At 44.1% G+C, this 14,245-nt stretch overlaps 1 long non-coding RNA gene across 1 annotated transcript; it reads right to left on the bottom strand.

Moving 5' to 3' along the window:
• Positions 1-14,115, bottom strand: LOC113263725 (uncharacterized). The gene is made up of 3 exons (XR_006410771.3): positions 13,976-14,115; positions 5,883-5,962; positions 1-279 (listed from the first exon to the last, which is right to left on the bottom strand). It is a non-coding gene; the product is annotated as an uncharacterized LOC113263725 (long non-coding RNA).
• Between the last annotated feature and the right edge of the window lie 130 nt (positions 14,116-14,245).

Below are 14,245 nucleotides of genomic sequence, written 5' to 3'. Positions count from 1 at the left end.
ACTAAGTAAAATGTTTCTCTGAATTCTGTGAGCCACTCCAGCAAATTAACTGAAGCTGAGGAGGAAGGAGGTCCTAGAAATGTCTGAGCTACTTGGTTTATAGCTAGTTGGTCAGAGGAGAACAGGTAAACAGCCTAGGCTTACCACGGGTCTGAAGTGGGGATGAGGTGGGGGCCGCCTTGTAGATCTGTGGACTCTGATGCTATCAGCTGCAGGTCATGTGGATAATGTAGATGTTGACAACGTCAGATGGAGTTGGTTGAAATCGCAGATACCCTGCTGGAGATCAGAGGACTGTTGCTGTGGGAATCCCATTTTGGAATTTGGGTCTCAAAATGTACTCCTATGCGTTTACATTTATTTATGCTTTCTCCTCGAGATTTTTTAATATATATATTTTTATTATGTAAGCTCTACTCCCAAAGTGGGACTCAAACTCACGATCCTGAGATCAAGAGTCCCATGCTCTCCCAACCGAGCCAGCCAGGCGCCTCTCCATAGAGGTACTGAGATAGGTCCCTAAGCAATGTATAATATTGGTTTGCATGAACTTGTTTGAATTGTATATGAATGGGTATCTAAGTAAGTATTCTGTACTTTCCCCTCTTCAATATCATGCTTGTGAGATTCATCCGTGTTGGCTCATGTCATTGTACTTCATTCATTTCCCAGCTTTCATATTCAGTGTATAATCACACTGCAGGACGTCTGGGTGGCTCAGTTGGTTTAGTGTCTGCCTTCGGCTCAGGTCATGATTTCAGGGTTGTGGGATCAAGTCCTCCATCAGGCTCCTTGCTCTGCAGGGAGCCTGCTTCTCCCTCTACCTGCTGCTTGCCCCCCCCCCCCCGCCCCGACTGCGCTCTCTCTCTCTGGCAAATAAATAAATAAAATCTTTAAAAATATATATAATCACACTGTGATTTATTTGTTTCCCCAATGATAGCCATTTAGGTCATTTCTGGGTTTTGCTGTCACAGAAATGTTCATTTCTCCAATGTGCATTTTGGTATGTCTCCTTGTGTTTATGTGTAGGAATTCCAGAGAAATACATATATACCAGAAGAGGAATTCTGAGATCATAGGGTAAGTGCATCTTTAACCAGATATTGCCAAATTACTGTATTCTCCAAAGTGGTTGTACTAATTTCCATTCTCACCAATAACGTTATAAAAATTTCCTTCACTGTTCTTTTTTTTTTTCCCCAAAGATTTTATTTATTTATTTAACAGAGACAGCCAGCGAGAGAGGGAACACAAGCAGGGGGAGTGGGAGAGGAAGAAGCAGGCTCCCAGTGGAGGAGCCTGATGTGGGGCTCGATCCCAGAACGCTGGGATCACACCCTGAGCCAAAGGCAGCCGCTCAACGACTGAGCCACCCAGGCGCCCCTCCTTCACTGTTCTTGTCAGACTTTAAAATGTTTCTAATCTGTTGGGTGTGAAATGACATCTCATTATGGTTTTAATATGCATCTCCCTGATTAGTAGGGAAGTTGAGCACCTTTTACAAGTTTATTGATTATTGGGGGGCTTGGCTGGCTCAGTCAATAAAGCATGTGACTCTTGATCTTGGGGTTGAGTTCAAGCCCCACATTGGGCATACAGTTTACTTAAAAATTGAAAAGAAGGGGCGCCTGGGTGATTCAGTTGGTTAAGCACCTGCCTTTGGCTCAGGTTATGATCCCGGGATCCTGGGACCAAGCCCCCCCCCCCCCCCCCCCCCCCCCCCCCCCGGTTGGGCTCCCTGCTCAGCGGGGAGTCTGCTTCTCCTCCCTCTGCAGCTCCCCCTGGTTGTGCTCTCTCTTTCTCAAATAAATAAAGTCTTAAAAAAAAAAACAACAACCATAAAACAAGTTTATTGATTGCTCATGACCTGAGCCGAAGGCAGATGCTTCAGTGAATTCTATGTTCATAAAATACCCATTTTTTAGGGCCCCTTTGAAGTACTCCTTTTCCATGATGTATTTCCAGATATCCTCCATCAGGCAGACAGGGTCTCCTCTGGATCTTCTACATCTTGGGTTTCACTTACTTTTTATTTCATCTTGTGTACTTGTCTAAAGGGCAGAGACTATGTTTAACTCCACTTTATACCCTTGTTTGTACCCAGCGCAAAGTAAACATCTCATAAACTTTTGTTGAACTGAATCATACTCTTTCCCTGCTTGTAAAATCTTAAATAGTTTCCTATTATCTACAGGAGAGAGTTGGATCTCCTTACTGTAGAACATAAGACGCTTACATGAGCTCTGGCTGTGACCCTCCATTCTGGTCTCTTCTGGTATGACTGTGCCTTTCACCCCAGATACAAGAGTCTTCATCTACAGTGAGGCCCCAGGCTTCTCTCCCTGCAGCCAGGATGGCATATCCGTCCCACCTGTCTTAGCTGCCCATCAGATTCTCTAAAACACAATCTGGGGGTCCTGAAGCTGGAAGCTTGCTTTTGGAGCAAGAGCAGGGCTTTTGCTCTGAATCTATCATTTGTGGGCAGGGTACATAACATTTCTTTCTCTGGGGGCCTTGGACCCAAAGCACTTTCAGATCTTAGCCTTGAGTCTAGGCCCCAGCACGGTTTGTCCTAGCTCTTCAGAGTCACAGATGTATCACAAACAGGATATATGAACACATGCCCAACCCCACATTGTATCTCCCCACCTTACTCAATTTAATTCAGTAAACACTCATCACACACCTATTACATCCAGACCCAGCCCAAGGTGCTGTGGATACAGCTATAAACATGACAATTCTTGCAAGAAGCACATGGAAGGGCGCCTGGCTGACTCTGTCAGTAGAGCATGCCACTCTTGATCCCGGGGTCATGGGTTTGAACCCCACATTGGGTGTAAAGTTTACTTTAAATAAATAGTTTAATTAATAAATAAATTAATTAAAAATCTTTTTTAAAAAGTTAAAGAAAAAAAGCACATAGAATAGTTTGGGGAAACAGACCTACACACACAGAGTTTCAATACAAAAAAGAATACGAAAAAAAAAAAAAAAAAAAAGAATACGAGAGGGGCGCCCAGGTGGCTCAGGCTATTAGGCGTCGCACTTGATCTTGGCTCAGGTCTTGCTCTTAGGGCCCTGAGATCCAGCCCCACATGAGGCTCAGCGCTCAATGGGGAGTCTGCTGGAGATTCTCTCTCCTTCCCCTCTCTGCCCCTCCCCCCTACTCCTCGCTTGCTCGCTTTCTCAAATAAATAAATCTTAAGAAGAAAAGAAAAGAATATGAGAACCAGAGAAGGGCTATCCCGAGCATCAGGGAAGGCTCTCCGAAGGAGGGCGTTCCTTAGGGCAGCTCGTATATAAATGAGTAGATGAATATAAGGCACAATCTTGAAATTAAGCTTTGTTCAAGCTTCACACGTGAATTCTGCTACATCAGATGCTCTGATACATGAGGGTGTTGCCAACGATTCCACTGACCTGAGCAACGTGATTGGTCCTTATGACTCAGAGAGCCTGGCTCTGTACTGAGAGGAACAGGCTAGACCTTGGCCATTATCTCACTGGACTGGATGTGGGTCAGTTAACTAGTGCCTTAGGGAGGAATATGGCTGGCATATGTGCGTGGGTCATTTTTTTCTGTGATAGTCATTAGGTATGCTTGAAATCTCACAGTACTTGACGTTACCCTATCCTAACAATGTAAGTGGGGGTAGAAATGTTCCCCATCTGCCTGTGATCTCGTGAGGGGCTGAGTGAGATTTTCTCTATCCGTTTATGGAGGAGCCCATAGTGGAGTGGCATCCCACCAAGCATTTGAGCATTCCACCACCTGCATACAACCTTAAAGGGAATGAGGAGTGACGCAGGGAGAGGTTATTTATGACCCCTCTCACCCAAAGTATCCACCCATTACCCAACCAACGACCCATGATAACTGAGGAAAGAGGAGGTCACACCCCCCGCAAGGATTGGGCATCTTTCTAAAGAGGTTCCTTTTGGACTTCTTCAAGCGTCACGTGGCCTCTGCTCTTGGAGACGAGTGAGGGAGCTAGGAGGTAAGCTGGACACATACACACATGCACGTGCCCACACACGATATGTTTTTACAATTCCCGGGCTTTGTTTACACTGTTTCCCCAACTTGTGCTTTCTCACACTTTCCACTGGTCATTCCTTGGAGAACTGGCTTCTAGGAAACCTTCCATCATCTAGTAAAAACCAACTGTTCTTGGGCACCTGGCTGGCTCTGTTGGTAGAGCATGTGACTTTTGATCTCAGGGTCCTGAGTTCAAGCCCCACATTGGACGTCGAGTTTACTTTAAAAAAAAAAAAAAGCAACTGTTCTCTGCTCAGCTCTCCTCAAACGATTTCTTGACGTCCAAAAGCTCCACGAGGGTATTTTTGTCATGTCTGTGCTCATAATGGTCATTGGTGGATGTGGCCTCACCAGTCTTCCGACTCAGTTCTCCAGGTAGCCGCTACCGCAGACAGGGGGTGCCATATCAGCGGACAAGTGTTCACACACGTGGGCTTTCGGTCAAGTGCAGTTTGAATCCAGGGTATGTCACTAATTACCTGTGTAATCTTTGGAAAATTAGTTAACCTTTCTGAGTCTGTTTCCTTATCCTTAAATTGGGAGAATTATAGTAGTTCCTGCTTCATAGGCCTGTTATGACAGTCAAATAAGATGACTCATAGCAAGCATTTAGAGCTGGACCTGAAGGCACTCATTACAAGTTAGCTGTTGTAACTGGTAACCCACTGTCATCCTGTAGATGTTTGAAAGTCATGCCATGAGAGAACCCCGCCGGTGCAGGCTTGTCTCAGGATCCAGGCCTGCGAAGGAGGTCGTTCCTTGCTTCAGCTGCCTCTTTTCTCCATACTTTGACCTGGCTACCATCTGAGCTCATGGTTCCTCACTATGTCTCTTGATGGGTCCTTACATTTGTCCTTTGTCTTTAGCCCTAAGACTGCAGAAGTGCCTTGCGGCCTATTCTAACCCCAGCCCGGAAACCAGTGCCCCAACTCCATTCTGGGCTGACTTCCTGGCTTCCTCCCACAGCTTCCGGGTCTCTGTTGTCAGTTGTCCCTAGGCCAGGATACAGATGTTCATAATGTTTCTTGAAGGGCTTCCAGGGGGAATGAGGCGTGTGCAAAAAGTGAATAATAAGTTCGCACTGATACGCTGTCTGTAAACTGGGAGGTGGTAGTGAATAGCAACTGGCCAGAGATTTTAGAATCAGGAAGACCTAAGCTTGTTTCCTAACTCTGAATCTTATCACCTTGAGCAAAATACCTAACCTATGTGTACCTGTTTTCTCATTTATAATATGAGGATAACTATATCTTTCTCATAGGGTTATTGTGAAGATTACATAAGACTGTATATATACATATATTACATATATATATATGTATATATAAAACACCTAGCACATTCTAGAACATGGTAAGCAGTTGGTAAATGGCTGCAGTTATAGTAGTTAAAACATTTTGCTCCTTTCTGAAAAACTGTGAGGTTGAAGTGTTTAAAGTCAGACTACTTGTCAGGGGCTGTACTCAGACATAAGATCCAGAATATCCGAATCCCTGAAGTACAAGGCAAAATAGGTTTTTTTCAAATGAAGAGGTAAAGGAGAGTTTAACAATGATAGATAACACTGAAAGTTTTTTTCTTTTTTTTTTTTTTTTTTTAGATTTTTATTTATTTATTCGACAGAGATAGAGACAGCCAGCGAGAGAGGGAACACAAGCAGGGGGAGTGGGAAAGGAAGAAGCAGGCTCATAGCGGAGGAGCCTGATGTGGGGCTCGATCCCACAACGCCGGGATCATGCCCTGAGCCGAAGGCAGACGCTTACCCGCTGTGCCACCCAGGCGCCCCAACACTGAGAGTTTAATAAAGTTGAAAACTGGCTTTTTAACAGAGACTCACCACTTGATGGTATTCTGTAATTTGCTATATGTAGTTCCCTTCATTGTATCTCTAGCCTCAGTTTACCCAGGGTGTTCAGGCTAGAGGAAGACAGAGAAATCAGGTCAGAGATCAAATGGAATACCCATTTATTACTGAATATATCTGCTCAGAAGACTCATTGAATATATGGAGTCAGTCCTGTCAGAGAGGGGTAGGGTGCCCAGCTAGCTCACAGTCCATTTTGTGCAAAAAAATTTTAAAAATATTAATGTATTTATTTGTCAGAGAGAGAGAGTGCACAAGCAGGGGAGTGGCAGGCAGAGGGAGAAGCAGGCTCCCCACTGAGCAAGGACCCTGGGATCATGATCTGAGCTGAAGGCAGGCGCTTAACCGACTGAGTCACCCAGGTGTCCCCATTTTAAGCAAGATTTTATCATTAGCATATTTGTTAAGACTACCTTTGAACCACCTCATTCCCCTCCACATTCACCCAAATGTCCTTGGGAATATGTATTAGTTTTCTAATGAAATCTGGGCAAGTTTGACTGAATTCTTTGTTCAGGGTTTTATGCGGCAAAAGTAAAAATGTTCACTGGGCCGGACTCTTGAAGATTTGGGGAAGAATCACTTCTGGACTCACGTAGGTCATTGCAGAGACAAGTTCCTTGTAAACGTAGATCTGAGGTGCCTGTTCTCTAGCTGGCTGTTAGCCAGGGGTCACTCTCAGCTCCTCGAGGTTGCTCTCAGGTCCTTTCCATGTGGCCCCCTCCGTCCTTAAAGCTAGCAATGGCCCACCTGTGCTTTGAGTCTGTTTGACTTCTGCTACCAGCTGGAGAAACATTCCGCTATGAAAAGGCTCAAGTGATTACCTGGATAATCCCCCTATTTTAAGATCAACTGATTAGGGGTGTCTTGGAGTACAACCAGTTAAGTGTCCGACTCTCGGATTCAGCCAAGGTTGTGATCTCAGGGTTGTGAGATCGAGCCCCAGTAGGGCACCAACCTCAGTGCAGCGTGTGCTTGAGACTCTCTCTCCCTCTGCCCCTCCTGCTCATGCTCTCTCTCTCTCAAATAAACACATGAATCTTTAAAAAAACCCAACTGATTAGTAACCTTAATTACATCGCAAGGTCTCTTCAAAACAGTACGTAGATTAGTGTTTGACTGAATGACTAAGGACTGGAGATCTTGGGCAGCCATCCTAGATTTTGCCTGCCACAGCACAGTTAAAATCCCCTGAAAATCCCCCTCAGTCCCTTGAGTTCTTTGACATGTGACCGTTAGGAGTGTTGAAAAGCTATAGTGTCAGATTTCCCAGGCTCATTCACAAGATGCTGGTATCTAAAACCCTATAAGTTCTCATACAAGGGACCAAATCAGTCAAAAGTGTTACTGTCTGTCCTAGGGAATCCATCATTCTAGAAAATTTCTGTATAAACCATATAAAAAGCAAATCTTAAAATTCCAATAGTAAGGATGCCACATTTATTAACTATTCACCCTGAGTTTATCTACCCAAATGTCTGTCTTTGAGGAGTTAATGATCTGTTTGGGAAGGTGGATAAATGACTAATTATAATTCAATGAGCCAAGTGCTATAATAGATTCATATAAGGCTATAGACTTCCTGGAATCAAAGACAACTTTTTTTTTTAAAGATTTTATTTATTTATTTGAGAGAGAGAGTGACGGAGAGAGTGAGAGCAAAAGTGGGGGTGGTGGGTGGGGGGAAGGGGCAGAGGGAGAAGCAGACTCCCCACTGAGTAGGGAGCCCAATGCAGGGCTCAGTTCCAGGACCCTGGGATCATGACCTGAGCTGAAGGCAGACGCTTAACTGACTGAGCCACACAGATGCCCCTCAAAGACAGCTTTGATTATGGGTTGCATCATCAAGTTCCAACAGCCTTTTGGGACATTAAGAATATCCTAGGGGCACCTATTGGCTCAGTGGGTGGACCATGTGACTTTTGATTTTGGGGTCGTGAGTTTGAGCCCTGCATTGGGGGTAGAGTTTACTTAATAATAATAATAATTTAAAAAAAGGCTATCCTATCAAATGTATATGTTCTAAAGATTTTGCTTATTTATTTATTAGAGGGCCAGTGGGGGGGAGGGGCAGAGGGCGAGGGAGAGAGAGAATCCCAGGCAGACTCCCCTGAGTGGGGGAGCCCAACGTGGGGCTCGATCCCACGACCCTGAGATCATGATCTGAGCCAAAATCAAGAGTCGGTCGCTCAACCCACTGAACCACCCACGTGCCCCTCAATGTTTTTAAAAAAACTCAATCTACAATAGCATATGTTTATCACTGGAACTACTAGTTTCTTCTCTAAACCAAACTTTAAGAGAAGAGTCTAACTTTTTTGGATCCACTTAACTATTCCTAAAGAGTGAATCTGTCATCAGTTCTAGCTCTGAAAGTTCTTTGACCTTTCCTGAGAAATTAGTTAAGATCACACATCTGCAAGCATGACAGTCACGTTACTTTACCACCTACTTCTCTATCTGGTAGTTGACTAGTTTTTTGGAATACTGATCGTAACACCTAGCCTGATTTCGGAAGTATTAAAATGTGAAAAACTTGGGACTTATTTTTGAAGACATGGTTTCTAAAGTGCTTCTGAAAAATGAATGAGGAAGTGATTAATTTTGCCTGTGGGAGGAGTGACATTTGAGTGAGGTCTGGGAAGTTGAATAGGAGTTTCCCAGGCAGATAAGGGGATTAAAGGTATTCCAGGCCAAGAGAAACTTCTATTATGGTGCTTATCTGAAGCTATCCTGTTAATATTACTCCACTCCCAGGAGTCTGTAAATTCCTTGAGGTCATGGACCAATTCTATCTCCCAAAATGACCATTGGGCTAATTATTTTGTGATTTAATTTTAATTAGTTTATTTCATAGTTACTAACTTGATTCACATTTATACTTACTGATGAAAGAGTACTTTGAGTACCTCATCATAGAAAACGTGGTAAATACAAAAAAGCAAATAAACAAATTCCACACAAATCCATTGGAATTCCACCACCTGGAGAAACCAATGTTACTATATTGTTGTATATGTTTCAAGGCTTTCTATTTCTGTACTTTTAAAGCAAAAATGGTATCATAATATATTTATCAGTTCATAATTTGCTGTTTGCCTAGCTCATAGTTTTCTATCCTTAATTGGTTCTGTCTCCTGACCACAGCTAATTGAACTCAAGGATTAGCATCCGATTGAAGGGCAGCCCACCTGTGGGCGGTCAGAGACATACTCATGCGGTGAAAGATGAGCTGGGCCAATCATGCTCCTGGGTCATAGAATTGGGCAACTGAGACCATCCTCAAAGGAGCTGATGGTGTAAGGATGCCATGACCTTGAATTAAGGCCCTGGCGAACCAAATAAATGGAAGTCAGAGTTGTGAAGGAGCAGAAAAAATTAGAATGGAGGAAGCTGGTGGTCAAAAAGAGGAGGGTAAGAGCAGAGCTACAGAGAAGCAGAGATGCCTTCAACCTTCCATTAGTCCTTTTTTTTAAAAAAAGATTTACGTATTTATTTGAGAGGGAGGGAGAGAGAGAGTGAGCAGGGGGAGGGGGGGAAGGAGAAGGAGAGAAAATCCTCAGGCAGCCTCCCCACTGAGAGTGGAGCCTGACACGGGGCTTGATCCCAGGACCCTGAGATCATGACCTGAGCTGAGACCAAGAGTCAGTTGCTTAACTGACTGAGCCACCCAGGCACCCCAGTCCTGTTTTTCTTGCTCCAGTTGCAGTCCATATATATCTTTATTATAAATGCCTCTCTTCTAGTCTTTTTTTCTCTAGAGCTAAAACAAGTGATCTCTATTCCTTGTAGCCAGGCAAGCCTGACCAGAACCACAAATCATCACAGTTATGGCTGTATAGCATTTTAGTGTGTGGAAGTGCCGTTGCTGATTTAAAAGCCTAGTGATGGGCATTTAGGACATTTCCAATATGCATATTTATTGCTGATTTTTGCATATTAAAAATAATTCAGGGCGCTGGGTGGCTCAGTCAGTTGGGCATCTGCCGGAGTCCTGGGATCGAGTCCCACATAGGGCTCCCTGCTTGTCAGGGAGTCTGCTTCTCCTCTGCCCATCATCCTGCTCGTGCTCTCTCTCTCTCTCAAATAAATAAATAATATCTTCAAAAAAATAATTTCATTATGGGGCACCTGGCTGGCTCAGTCAGGAGTGTGAAACTCTTGATCTCACCTCAGGGTTTGAGTTCGAGCCCTCTGTTTGGGGTAGAATTTACCTTGGGGAAAAAGAAAAAAAAGAGGGGCACCTTACTGGCTCAGTCGGTTAAGCGTCTGCCTTTGGCTCAGGTCATGATCCCAGGGTGATGGAATCAAGCCCCATGTCGGGCTCCTTGCTCAATGGGGAGACTGCTTCCCCCTTTTCCTGTGCCTGTCCTCCCGCCAGTGCTCTCTCTCCCTCTTGTGATCACTCTCCCTCTCTCTCTCAAATAAATAAATAAAATCTTTAAAAAAAAATTCCGTTATGATACATTCCAAGGGAGGGATTCCTTGGTTGAAGGATACCTGCATAATGCCAGACTGGACTTCAGAACGATTGTATCAGTTTAGCCCAACCAGCTGTGCAGGACGGTGGTCGCTTTTTCACCCCTTTGCCAACAGTATCAATTAAAACCAGCAAAACATTGCTACTCTGATAGGCAAGAACTACTAAAGGGCCAGTTAAGATCTTAATGTGCTTTCCCCTGAATCTTGTGTTTATTGACCAGGGATGTGGGATTTGTCATTAGACCTGGCGTTTGAGTTCCAGCTCTGCCTCTTGCTAGGTGGCTTTGGTTGAATTACTAGTTCTCCATTTCTCATCTGTAAATTGGAGATAATGGTAGTTCTCTTTTTCTTTTCTTTTCTTTTCTTTTCTTTTCTTTTCTTTTCTTTTCTTTTCTTTTCTTTCTTTCTTTTTTTTTTAACGGGGGCAGGAGCAGAGGGAGAGGGAGGATCTTAAGCAGGCTCCATGCTCAGTGCAGAGCCCAAGGCCAGGCTCGATCTTAGCACCCTGAGATCATTACTTGAGCAGAAATCAAGAGTCAGACTAAACCAACCGAACCACCCAGGTGCCCCAATCCTTTTTTTTTTTTTTTTTTTTTTAAAGTAAGTTCTACTCTACTGACTGAGCCAGCCAGGCACTCCTGGAAATTCTTACTTTGTAGGGTTATTATGAGACTCAGATGAGAAAATAAATACAAAATACTTAGTCCTGTAAAGCCTCAGTACCTTTCAGTTATTATAATTATGAAGAATGACTTAATTTGTGACCATCAGATAAAACTATGTGAGATACCTGAAATTCAATGGGATATTGATTTAAATACCAGTTAGAATTGCATGGTCCCAGGAATAAGAAAGAATGCACGAGGGGTGCCTGTCTGGCTCACTGGGTAGAGCACCCAACTCTTGACCTTGGGGTCACGAGTTTAAGCTGCCCTTGGACCTAGAGTTTACTTAAAAAAAAAAAAGTGCACGAGCCCACTACATTCATAACCTTTATCATTAGAAAAAACATTTATGTATTTGGATTCCATCCATTACTAAGGTCTTTAGAACTACAATAAAAACACATGTATGTATTTTAAAAGCCAAGATATATAATATAAAATCAAAAGATAAACTGGGTAGGACTTGAAGATTTCTAAGAGTGGTCAGAAGAATAGATAACAAGTTTTGCAATCTATGACATAATATGAAAAGAAGCTCAACATGACAGTTGGCACAGTGAGAAGAATGGCTCTGAAAGTTTGCAGGTCCAGGAGTTATGTCTGGTGGAAACCTCTGATCAAAAGTAATCTTAATTAGGTTGGAAACTTTCTCAGCAGCTCTGTACCTTTTAACTCAGAGAGCTTAATGGGGTTAAAGCTATGGGTTTAATAGGTTGGGTTTAAGAAGAACTATGTGCACACTTCACATTTTATGCTCTTGCAATTTTTTTTTAAGATTTTTAATTTTTAAATGTAATCTCCACCCCCAACATGGGGCTTCAACTCACGATCCCGAGATCAAGAATCACATGCTGTGGGGCGCCTGGGTGGCTCAGTCAGTTAAGTGTCTGCTTTCGGCTCATGTCATGATCCCAGGATCCTGGGATCGAGCCCCAAGTCAGGCTCCCTGCTCAGTGGGGGAGCTGCTTCTTCCTCTCCTCTGCTGCTCCCCCTGCTTGTGCTCTCTCTGTCAAATAAATAAATAAAATCTTAAAAAAAAAAAAAAAAGAATCATATGCTCTACCAACTGAGCCAGCCATGTGCCCCTGCACTTGGAATATTTAAGAAAATTTGGCTCATTAGAGTGACAGCTTCATATGTATAATTGAGTTAGCTTTGGACTTAAGATTTAGGGTTGAAATCTTACTAATTTTGCACACAGAACTGGGCCATCTAAGAGAAATTTAGATTCATTTATTTGTAAGTTTGATTTATAAGGATTGCTAAGCCTTGAAAAGTTTCTAGGTTAGACAGTTGAAGAAATTGAATAGGAAACCTAATAAAGTTTATAGACATAATTTTAAATGTTGAATTAACTATGTTTGTGAATGGGACCAAAAATTGCTCAAAGTTTCTGAAAAGTGATTGGTAAAATATGCTAGGTGTAGAATAATAAAATTTCTAAGCTGAACTTGACAGTTTAAGAACTTTGGAATTTGTAAAAAATTAACCCTTTGCCTGTTTTATTAGTTTTTGAGAGAGAGAGAGAGAGAATGAGAGTGAGCACCAGCAGGGGGTTGAGGGTGGAGGGGGAGAGAGAGAATACCAAGCAGGCCCACCCCAGTGTGGGGTGGGGGTAGGAGGCTGGGTCTGACGACCTTAAGATCATAACCTGAGCCAAAATCACGAGTCAGAGCTTAACCCACTGAACCACCCACACACCCCAAAACTTTGACTGTTTTTTAATGAAAGGTGTTTTGTTCTAGGTTTTCAAGTTTCTAACTTTAATATTTTGAAGAATAGATTGCAAACGGCTAGAGCAAAAAGTCTCCAGTCAGAGGGTGCTTGGCTGGCTCAGTCTGGAGAGCATGGGATTCTTGATCTCAGGGTCCTAAATTCAAACCCCACGTTGGGGGCACAGTCTACTTAAAAAAAAAGAAAGAAGAAGCCTGGAGTCGGGCTGTGAAGGGGCTTATTTGGCATGCTAAGGAACTTGGGCCATATTCTGAAGGGAATAATAGGGAAACGATGTAAAAAGGAGGAACGCAGGGCATTTGCACTTTAGGAAGAACATGCTGGTGACAGCCGGCTGGCAGGAGAGAGAATAGAGATGGTGACAGTCTAAGCAATATAGTGACGGAGGGGATAGAGACAAAAGCAAGGGACTTCAGAATACCGACTGGATGTAGGGTGTGAGGCAGGGAGCCTGGAGTGTCCTGACGGCCAAGGAGCACTTCTATTAACAGAGAAGATAGCAGGAACAGTCAGTGTTCAACATGTTATATTTGAAGTGTCTGAGGATTTACAGGTGAAAATGTCCACTACACAGCTGAAAATACTTAGTCAAGTCTTCTAAAGTCTGGTCTGGAGATGTACATTTACAGCTCTTGAGCAGTTTAAGGTGAGCGGGAATAAAAATACCGAGAAAGAGCTGGCAAAGGAAAAAAAGGAAGAGGTTAAGGGCAGAATTCCGTTGAATACCAGTATTTTAAGGGCAGGCCACAAGCCATAAGGAGAAGGGGCATCCCTAAAAAGGGCAAATTATACCCTAAAAAAAGAACTTGCAAAGAACAGAGGCAGGGAAACCAAGGGAAGGAAGCTGGGACGGTTCTGCTTTAGCGTCCACTTCTCAAACAGGAGGGGGGCTGAGCAGCTGGAATCCGGCGTCTGCGGCCGAACCTGGGAGGGGATGAGGCGAGACTGCCAGACGTGCATCCCCCGTGGCGGTATGGATCCTGCTTATGTCCCACAAGAACACTTTGGGCCACCGCAACGGACGCCTTCCTCAAACCCTTTGGTGCAAAGGAGTTTAGTTCGGTAGGCAGGAGAAAAAGAGGGGGCCGGGGCTTTCTATTTCAAGACTTTTTAAAAACATTTATGTGCATTTATTTAATGCTGAATTTAATCCCGGCCCATAAACTTTTGTTTCTTGTGGAATACCTTTTTCTTCCGTGCAACCTCCTCTCTGGTTTAGGAACATTCCGCTTTTCTTCAGTAAGGCGGCCTTTTCTGTCCCCGACGTGCCCACGGGGCGGCGGCCCGCGGGGCGGGGCTCCAGGGCGGAGGCTGCCTTCCCGGTTGAGCAGAGAGGAGCCGGAGCACCAGGAGCTGGAGGGCTCCGCCTCCTTCCTTCCACCTCCCGGGGGCGTTGCTGCGCGGGGCGGGGCTAGGGGCGGGCCGGGCCGGCTCTGGTCCCGCCTCCTCCACGCC

The sequence above is a fragment of the Ursus arctos genome, unplaced genomic scaffold, assembly GCF_023065955.2.
Source record: "Ursus arctos isolate Adak ecotype North America unplaced genomic scaffold, UrsArc2.0 scaffold_28, whole genome shotgun sequence".
NCBI lineage: Eukaryota > Metazoa > Chordata > Mammalia > Carnivora > Ursidae > Ursus > Ursus arctos.
This window is presented reverse-complemented; position numbering and strand designations above follow the sequence as displayed.